The sequence below is a fragment of the Phascolarctos cinereus genome, unplaced genomic scaffold, assembly GCF_003287225.1.
Source record: "Phascolarctos cinereus isolate Bilbo 61053 unplaced genomic scaffold, phaCin_HiC Scaffold_726;HRSCAF=1367, whole genome shotgun sequence".
Classification (NCBI taxonomy): Eukaryota; Metazoa; Chordata; class Mammalia; order Diprotodontia; family Phascolarctidae; genus Phascolarctos; species Phascolarctos cinereus.
The window spans coordinates 249,615,120-249,624,464 of NW_027556098.1; the positions used below are offsets into that span (position 1 = coordinate 249,615,120).

Sequence of the window (9,345 nt, forward strand, 5' to 3'; positions counted from 1 at the left end):
AGGTATCTAAGAATAAGATTCATCTTTCAATATATAGGGGGTGAAAGAAGATGATTAGTCAGTTTTAAAAAATATATAAAATATTAACAACCATATGAAATAAACCAACACACTAACAAAGAGTGAAATGTAAATTAAGAAGTTTCCCCTCATACCCATTAAATTGACAAAGATGATAAAAGATGAAAATTCCACTATTTGCTGCCTTAGTTACCTTGGGTGAGTCATTCACCCTCTTTAAGCCCCTGGTTTCTCATTTGCAAAATGATCTCTATAATCCTTTCAGCTATAATTCCTATGGTGTTACTCAAAATACCAGATAAAACAATGAATTGGAGTAGAGTTAAGTTATAATAGACAATGAAGAGCTGATTGCACACATACACACACACATACACACACACACACACACACACACACACAAACATACACATATCAGTTCAAAAATTAATCAAGTCTTTAATAGATTAATTAGACAGGACTACTCCATAGGAGATCCTGGAAATGAAGAATTCAGAGAAGTTTGGGACAGCTTATATGACCTAGTACCAAACAAAGCAAGTAGAAATAAGAACAATTTAGCCAATAATTATCGTAATGTAAAGGAAAATTACCCTGAAATACAACAGAACTCTAATCAATGTAACCATGACTTCAGAAGACTGATAGTGAAGACCATCACCACCTCTTGGCAGAGAAGTGGTGTACTATAGGTGTGGAATATGGCATACTTGTCAGATTTGGCCAACATGTGGATTGCTTTTGTTTATCCAAACTTTATTATGAGAAGGTTCTATTTAGTGATGGGGACAGATATTGATTGGGAAGTGACAACAATGTAAACAAATTAGTATATTAATAAAATACTTTTTTTAAAAAAGGTAGTAGTATCTTTTTGTAATCATTGAAGATCAAAACATTCCTAATAAAACTACACCTATTAATGCTTAAGCAAAATTGTGCTTTATTCTGATTTTTCCTGCTTCTTCACATTCGAAACTATATCAAGGTGCCAAAAATTACTTTATAGGGAAAAATGATGATTAGCATAATTCATGCCTCCTCTTTTCTCTTACCTATGTCTTTCTCATTATTTGGCAAATTTCTATCTATGGATTACAAATCTATACTGCCTATCCTATATTTCATAAAGTATAATCTTCTTTTGGAATTCAACAAATTCTTATCATCACTTTAAAAAAAAAGGACTGAATTAGGGTAGAAAACATTATTAATTTTGTACCAAAATGGAAAGCTACTATGCAAGTGGCAAATTTTAAACAAAATCTGTCACTTTGTCTCTTTATCACCTCCTCGAAGCCATCTTGAACGTTTTCTTTACATGAAATAAGTTTTCTTAATTTAGTTTGTTTCCAATATTCACTTTTATAGATTTTGAATTCTAAATTTTTCCCCCTCCCTCCTCCCCAAGATGACATGTAATCTGATATAGCTATACATGTACAATCATATTAAACAGAATTATGTTTTTTTTAAATTAAAAAAGAAGCTAGTATGAAGAGAGCTCTGATCCATTCCTCGTTGTGGCTTTAATTGTATACTAATGGATTAAGAGACGATAATTCCGGGTGGATCCCCGCCTGGGGCTACGGCGGCCATGGGGGCTCCTGGAGCGCTGCAGTAAGAGTTCGGGCACCGCTGACCCGAACGAGGTGCTGGTCTTGCGGCCGGAGGCTTCGGACGGCGAGATCTGGCGCGGCTACGAAAGGTATCCCTGAGGGTGCACCTGGACCGCGTGGGCGAGGCCGGCCAGGAGGAGGCCACCCGGCAGTTCCAGATCCTGGGCCAAGTCTACGCTGATCTGAGCGACCCGGACAAACGGGCGATGTACGATGAGCAGAGGAGGGTGCAAGAGGAGTCGGGTGGACCGAGCCAGGGCCGGGACTGGGCATCCTACTGGAGGCTGCTCTTTAAAAAGATAACCTTAGAGGACATTAAAACCTTTGAAGTGAAGTACATTGGTTCCGAGGGAAGAGCTGACTGAGATTAAACAAGCCTATGTGGACTTCAAGGGCGATATGGATCAAATCATGGAATCTATGTTATGTGCAGAATACACTGCTGAACCCAGAATGCGGAACATCATACAACAGGCCATTGATTCTGGAGAAGTTGCGCCCTATAAAGCTTTCCTCAAGGAGTCAAAGCAGAAAAATGAATGCAAGAAAAAGGAGGGCTCAAGAAGAAGACAAAGAAACAGAAAAGATCTGGGGGATTAGCCAGGTGACTTAAAAGCACTTATCCAGAGCAGACAAAAGGATCGGGAAAAAGAAATGAACAGTTTTCTGTCTCAGATGGAAGCAAAGTATTGCAACTCTTCAAAAAAATGGGAAAAAGGGGGCAGCTAGGTGGCCCAGTGGATAGAACACTGGCCCTGGATTCGGGAGGGCCTGAGTTCAAATGTGACGTCAGACACGTAATACTTACTAGCTGTGTGACTCTGGGCAAGTCACTTAATCCTATTGCCTAGCCTAAAAAAATTTAAAACTAATATTAAAGGGGGGGGCAACTGACAAGAAAGGAAAAAAATAATGAAGGTGATGGTTTTGTTTCTTCAGTGGGCCTTCCATTTAATTGGTACTTTCCCACCTACCTGGATAAAATTAGTAAAACTTTTATTATGGTGGAAAATAGTCCCCTCTGGCCTAGACTTTCCAGATCAGTGACTGTCTAATGAGTAATTTATTCAGCCATGGCTGAAGCCCACTTTCCTTCCTTTAAGTATACTCTCAAAGTGTTTACTGGCAGTCTATTGTTTCTATGAAATCTCCTTCCTGTAAGAATTTAGTTTTCAGAGAATCTATATTTCCACAAGTCTTACATAAAAGGAGTTCTAGACATATTTTATCAGGAAAGGATAGAGACTTCTAACAGAGCTTACTTGACAGGTAATAATGCTGTTAACCACCAAACTACTCACTGGTGAGAAAATTAAATCCTTAAAGCAAATAGTGAATAGCTTTGTCCTAAATGTTTCCTTGCCGGGTTTGTTTTCATTTATTTATAGTGAACAAGATTTATTTTATATTTTGCACTATTTGGTGCTGGCAAATATTTCAAGAATTTTTGTAAAAAAAAATTCCATACAATAAACTAGTAAAATATTTCACTGAGAGAGAGAGAAAGAGAGAGAGAGAGAGAGAGAAAGAGAGAGAGAGAGAGAGAGAGAGAGAGAGAGAGAGAGAGAGAGAGAGAGAGAGAGAAGAGAGAGAGAGAGAGAGAGAGAGGAGAGAGATGATAACTCCACCTGTCAGTGTTTGGCTTGGGTTGGCCTGAAATTTATGCATGATTGTATAGAAAAATTAGCAAGGTAGTTAATTCTTCTCAGAGGCTATTTAAAATACTGACTTACTAAATTTGCATAAAGATAGTGTAGGGAAAAATTTTTATCCAACTGGCCCATCCAATTTAATTAATCCATATTTTTGAATGACACTACCTAAAACATTGCAGTGCCCTTACATTTCTGTATTCAGTAGAAAAGATCATTAGCCGATCTATTATCTTACTTGCCTACTTCTCAAACAGATGCCATCAAGTAACTAGATTCATCTGATGCCTTGTACATAGGAGCTCTACAAACATCAGCTGGTTGATTAATGCTCATTCAGATATGGTTGATGTGGATGACAGATTGAAATTTTCAACTTTTTAATCCACATATTTTGGTATCACATGAAAACAGCCTGTAAGTCAACCAATCCATGAATATTTATTAAGCATGTTTTACCAGTAAGGCAAGGTTCAATGAAAACAAGGTTCATTTACATTGTTTTTGCACAGTGCTACTTGTGTTATAGCAAGTGTACAAGTATTTGTTAAGTACCTACTATGTGCCAGGAGTGTATGGGGCATTCAGAGAGGATTAGCACCTCTGGTATGAGGGCTGCTGTGCCCTTTTCAGGGCTACTCATTCACTTTTGGTGTCTTCCTCTCACCCAACCCTCACCTGCGGCTCCAGGAAGCTGTAGCATGTGTAATAGCCACCGTCTTGGCAGATGGGCTAAACCAGGCTGAGGGTAACTGACAGGCCTCAAAGCCATTGATGAGTTAGGGGAATGTCTACTCCAAGCATGTGAAGACTGCCCCTGGTGGAATGGGCAGACGAGAACAAGTTGTTCCAGTGGCCACAAAGGTGGCTCAAGCAGGCACTATGGAGCTTGGTCAGACATCAAAGATGCCAAGGTCATGTGCTGCATCACAGGCCGTCACCAGTCATTCTGACTGACTTTTGCCTTTCTACTGGATTTCAATGACTTTGAAAGAGAGTGAGGATGACAACTTCGCATTTTGTCTAAATCTTTTAACATTACATGAGCATCTGAATAGAATTCAGGCTGCCTCTACTTTATTTTCTGATTATACATTTCTTGTATGATATATTTTATGCTATCTTTGTAAACACAAAAGATCATTAACAATAGACTTTCATTTATTTATTTGTTTGTTTGTTTGTTTGTTTGTTTGTATCCACAGTATGTCTCTCCAGTGCCCTTTGGGTCATCTGCTATTCATTTTGACTTTTTGGGAACTATGATATTCCATGATTAGCAACTCTACAGCATAAAAGCAAGAATATTGATTTTTGAAAGATGAGTTTTTGTTTCTGGAAGTAATTTGGAATCATTAAACATATTATGCCATTTGCAAGCCAGTTTAATGTTTTCCTTCTACCCAATTTTGGAACTAACTCATTGCCCGGCTACAGTGTTTGTCAGAGAAACATGTGCTAATGTAGCAACTCTATAGGCTGTCCATCCAACTATAAGTAATAGACCAAACAATACACATTCTTTCTCCATTTTTTTTCCTGTGTGTATTACAAATTTTTGAGTAGTCATGTATTTAATTCAAGGAGTTCTGTAGTGTCTGGAAGCTTAACATTCTACTAAAACTGCTCTCCCCATGACCACCAATGGCCTGCTTATCACTGAATCCAACAGCCCTCGTCAGTCTTGGAGCTCTCGTTAGCATTTGTTTCTATTCAGGACCCCTTTCTTCTTTATACTTTTTAATCCCTTGGCTAGTATCATACTGCACTGTCATGATTCCTCTATGACATCTCCAACCACTTCTGGATATGGAAGAATAAAAAGAAATAAGAATCAAAGGTGATTCGAAAAGAATGTTGCAATTTCTTCTGCTGTTGTTATTATTCTCCAAAGATATGAATATTTTATCCTTTTACCTAAGGAGTTGGAGTTAGGCTGAGATGTATGCCCAACAGACAGACCAGAGATCCTCAGAGTATTCTGATTTCAGAACTGCAAGGGTTGTGTCTAAAAAGAAAGTCTCCCTCTGTCCTTATTCTAAAGGAGGATAGAGAGCTAAAACCACAATGAAAAGAAGAAAGGGAATATTTATTAAGTTCCTACTATGTACTAGGTACTGTGTTAAGAACTTACAAATATCTCATTTGAGTCTCACAATAACCCTGGGAGGTAGGTACTATTATTATCCCTATCTCACAATTGCAGAAACTGAGGCAGGCAGAGGTTAAGTGACTTGCCCAGGGTCACATAGCTAGTAAATTTCTAAGTCAGGATTTTAATTCCAGTCTTCCTGACTCCATGCCCAGGGGCTCTATCCCCTACACCACAAAAGAAGTCATGAAGAGAGAATCTCACTGTTTTGGAGACAAGGTAGAGGCCATTTCTACTCTCTGTTGCTTCTGTCAGTGACCACGAATAAGCAGGAAAGGGAGTACTGAGACAAAAAGGGAAAAGACCATAGCTAAACTATAAGGAAATCACAAAGGACCATCACTCCAGAATGGCTATAGCCATCCCTAGTGCTGAGGACAAAATTGGGAACACTCCTACTTTCCTGAGCATTTTATTGTTCTGATTCTAACAGTAAGCCTATACCCTCATTCCTTGTCTCTCAAGAGTTTGTTGGCACTAGGCATGGTGGCCATAGAATACATATATAGCCATATAAGGCCACAAACGCTATCATCCCTGCTAGTGAGATGCTGGGTTTGGTAGGTTAAAGCTAATTGTATGTCCACAATAAGTCTAGCACCAATATGATGAACTCCTGGCAACAGGGGTCCACCAGGTAGCCCATAAACGGGTGAATCAGCCCAGATTTGAAATGAAGCAGGTTAAAGCTCCCGTGCTTAAGCAATGGAGTCAGACTGGGAATGGCCCTTGAACTTTTAGCACGAGAGTCTCAAATAAATATGTAGATATGTATATGTGTGTCTGTGTCTGTTTTGTTGTTTGTTTCCAGAAAAATAAATTAGTGTAAGATCCCACAGCCATTCAAGATTTTGTGTGTGTACCCTTAGGAGTTAAATGCTGCTCAGAGATGGAACAATGAAAAGTCTGAGAGACAGAGTTTGTGGGTAATTAATAATCAATTTATTAATTATGGCTAGCAAATGATCAATAAATTGAGGTCAGTGGTTCTCTTGAAAACCAAAGACCCCTGCAGAATACTGGATGCTTAAAAGCCTTTGGAAAAGAGCATGTCCCTGAGGGTGGAAATCAACTCTGGTTAACAATCAATGAGGAGATGACATATTAATGAGGAGGTGGACAAAAATGTCTTCAGCTACTTCTGCTGAGAACATGACCTGATCGTGAGACTCAGCCACTGTCAGCAATCTGAACAAAAGAATACATTTCTACCCAGACCATTCTAATTGGTTTTCCCCTTCGTAAGCTGGGTCACCCTAAATTCTGCTGGAAGCTTCCAAGAACATGGGCATATTTTCAAAGGGCAAAAACTTGCCTAGACTAGATTATGTTTGTAAGATTATCTAATTAGATGAGTCTCAGTCAAGAGGGAGAAGCATGTACTCAGAGGATTTGGGAAATCTCGTCTATCAGCAGTGTCCTTCAGAGACTGGCTGGATAGCCCACAGGGGCTGGTTTCTGAATGAGGAAATAGGAAAAAAAAACTTTAATCCTATGAGAGAAAAATAATAATTTCTTTTGATATATGTATATATGTATATATATGTATATGTATGTATACTCTTTTTAAGAGTCAGGAAGTCAGAAGGGACTTCCTGGAGTCAGGAAGACCTGAATTCAAAACCAATCTCAGACATTCCCTAGCTGCGTGACCCTGAGAAAGTCACTTAAATGTCATTTGCCTCAGTTTCCTCATCTGTAAAATGGGGATAAGAATAGCAATAATGATAATAATAGTAGTAGTAAATAATAATAATAATAATAGCACCTCCCTCTCCCCAAATTGTTGTGAGGATAAAATGAGATAAAATTTATAAAGCACTTAGCATAGTGCCTAGTACATAGTAAACATTATATTAATATTAGCTAGGTGGCATAGTGGTTAAAGAATGGGACCTGGAGTCAGGAAGACTTGAGTTCAAATTTGGCCTCAGACATTTAACTAACTTTGTGACCATCTGTACACTATATAAATATTAGCTCTTATTATTCTTCTTGCTCTGATGTCCTTTGCTTTGTATTATTTCATAAAGGTCTTTCCATATTTCTTCATCTGTCTCTTATTCGCTCTCAATTACATCATAATATTTGTTACATTTGGAAGCAATGGGGTATAGTAATAATAGTAATATTTCACATGAAGAGTTATAAAGAATATTATTAATATTTTTTCATTTGATCTTCACAACAACCCCTTACTATCCTTATGGGGGCAAGTAAGTGACACAATGGTTAGAGCATAGGTCCAAGAATAAGGAAGACCTGAGTTCAAATGTGGTTTCAAACACTTATTAGCTGTATGACCCTGGTCCAGTCATTTAACCTTGGTTTGCCTCCTGTAAAATAGAGGTAATAACAGCATCCACCTCCCAGGTTGGTTAGGAGGCTTAAATGAGGTAATATTTGTGACATACTTAGCAATAGTCCCTGGCACATAGTAAGCACTAATATAAATGTTATCTGTTACTATTGTTGTTATTGTTGTTTAATAGATGAAAACCAAAAAAAGAATAAATGATTTGTCCAGGGCCAAATGGCTGAAGGAGGATGTGAATGAAGGTCTTCCTGCCTCCACATCCAGTATTCCAATATTCCACTAGACAGAGATCCCACCATAGATGGAAAGATTATTCGAATCTTGCCTCAGAAACTCACTGTCTGTGTGATGATAACCTCGGGGCTAATGATAACTCTCTAATACCATAAATTACAGATAAATTCCTAACTGTCAGTGAAAGGATTTTCTGTCTAAAGAATTCCTTATACCAATAAATCCCCAGTCTGCCCTTCTCCTCCCTCCCCCACAGCCATTCCGCTTTTGCTAGAATTCCAGGTGTTTTGTTGTTGGGCTTTTTTCTTTTTGTAATTATAGATAATGCTGCTATGAAAAAGCTTTGAACGCTTTTGTTGGTTTGTTCGTTTTTTTTTTTAATAACACTCTTAGGGTACATTCCTAACAACGGAATTATTGAGTCAAAAAGTGATTCTTTTGTGACTTCTTTTCTAATTCATATAAGTAAGTATCTTATTAGTTTGTGATTCTATCAGTAACGAATGCATGTTATCCATCAACACATCGCAATATTCCAAGCACTAAGTTTTATTACTTTTAATTATATCTTGGCAAATTGATGGGTAGAAGGTTGTACCTCAGGGTTATTTTAATTTGCAACTCTCTATTAGTAAAGTTGAACATTTTTTTCAATTGATTACTAACAACTTGTGTTTCCTCTTTTGAAAATTAAAAAGACCCTTTCATTCAGAAAGGGCTAAGTCTGCTGGAGTCCAGTCTGGACGTGATATCATCTTCTGGGAGGCTTCAACTTTGCTTTCTCTGACAAGAATCTATGAGTTCTAATCCTGAACCTCCCCTCCCTCACTGTTGATTACTCTGATATCTTCAATGGCAATCAACAATAGCATCTGCATTCTTAATTCCATTAGAAATTGTGGAGAAGAGTTTTGTTCTGTTTTTTACATCCTGCCTGGATCCTGGCCCAGCTAACTCCATAAATAATGCATAAGTTATCACCCTATTAGAATTCCATCTCCTTGTAATAAGAGCTGCTCACCTCCAATCCCAGGTGGGTAGAGAGAGATAATGCAGAGAAAAGAAAGCTAAGATTCTTCTCCCACTCTGCTTGTTTTTCCTGAGGATAATTATTTAGTATAGTTTCTGCAAAGATTATACAGCAAAAATTGCTCTTTTGCTATCCAAAAGTCCAGTGATCCTACAATATACTTCTCGGTTGCAGTCAATATGATTTCTGTTCTTGATATTTCACTGACCCTTGAAGACTGAACTACTTTCTTTCAAAGAGCCTATGTCTATATAAATGTCCATACAGTAAGAGAAACCCCAGAACAACTTCCTCCCTTCAGTTATTTTTCTAAATTTTTC

At 38.0% G+C, this 9,345-nt stretch overlaps 1 pseudogene; it reads left to right on the plus strand.

Annotated features, from left to right (window-relative positions):
• The first annotated feature begins 1,583 nt into the window (after window positions 1-1,583).
• Window positions 1,584-2,369, plus strand: LOC110215588 (dnaJ homolog subfamily C member 9 pseudogene; annotated as a pseudogene).
• Window positions 2,370-9,345: the final 6,976 nt, after the last annotated feature.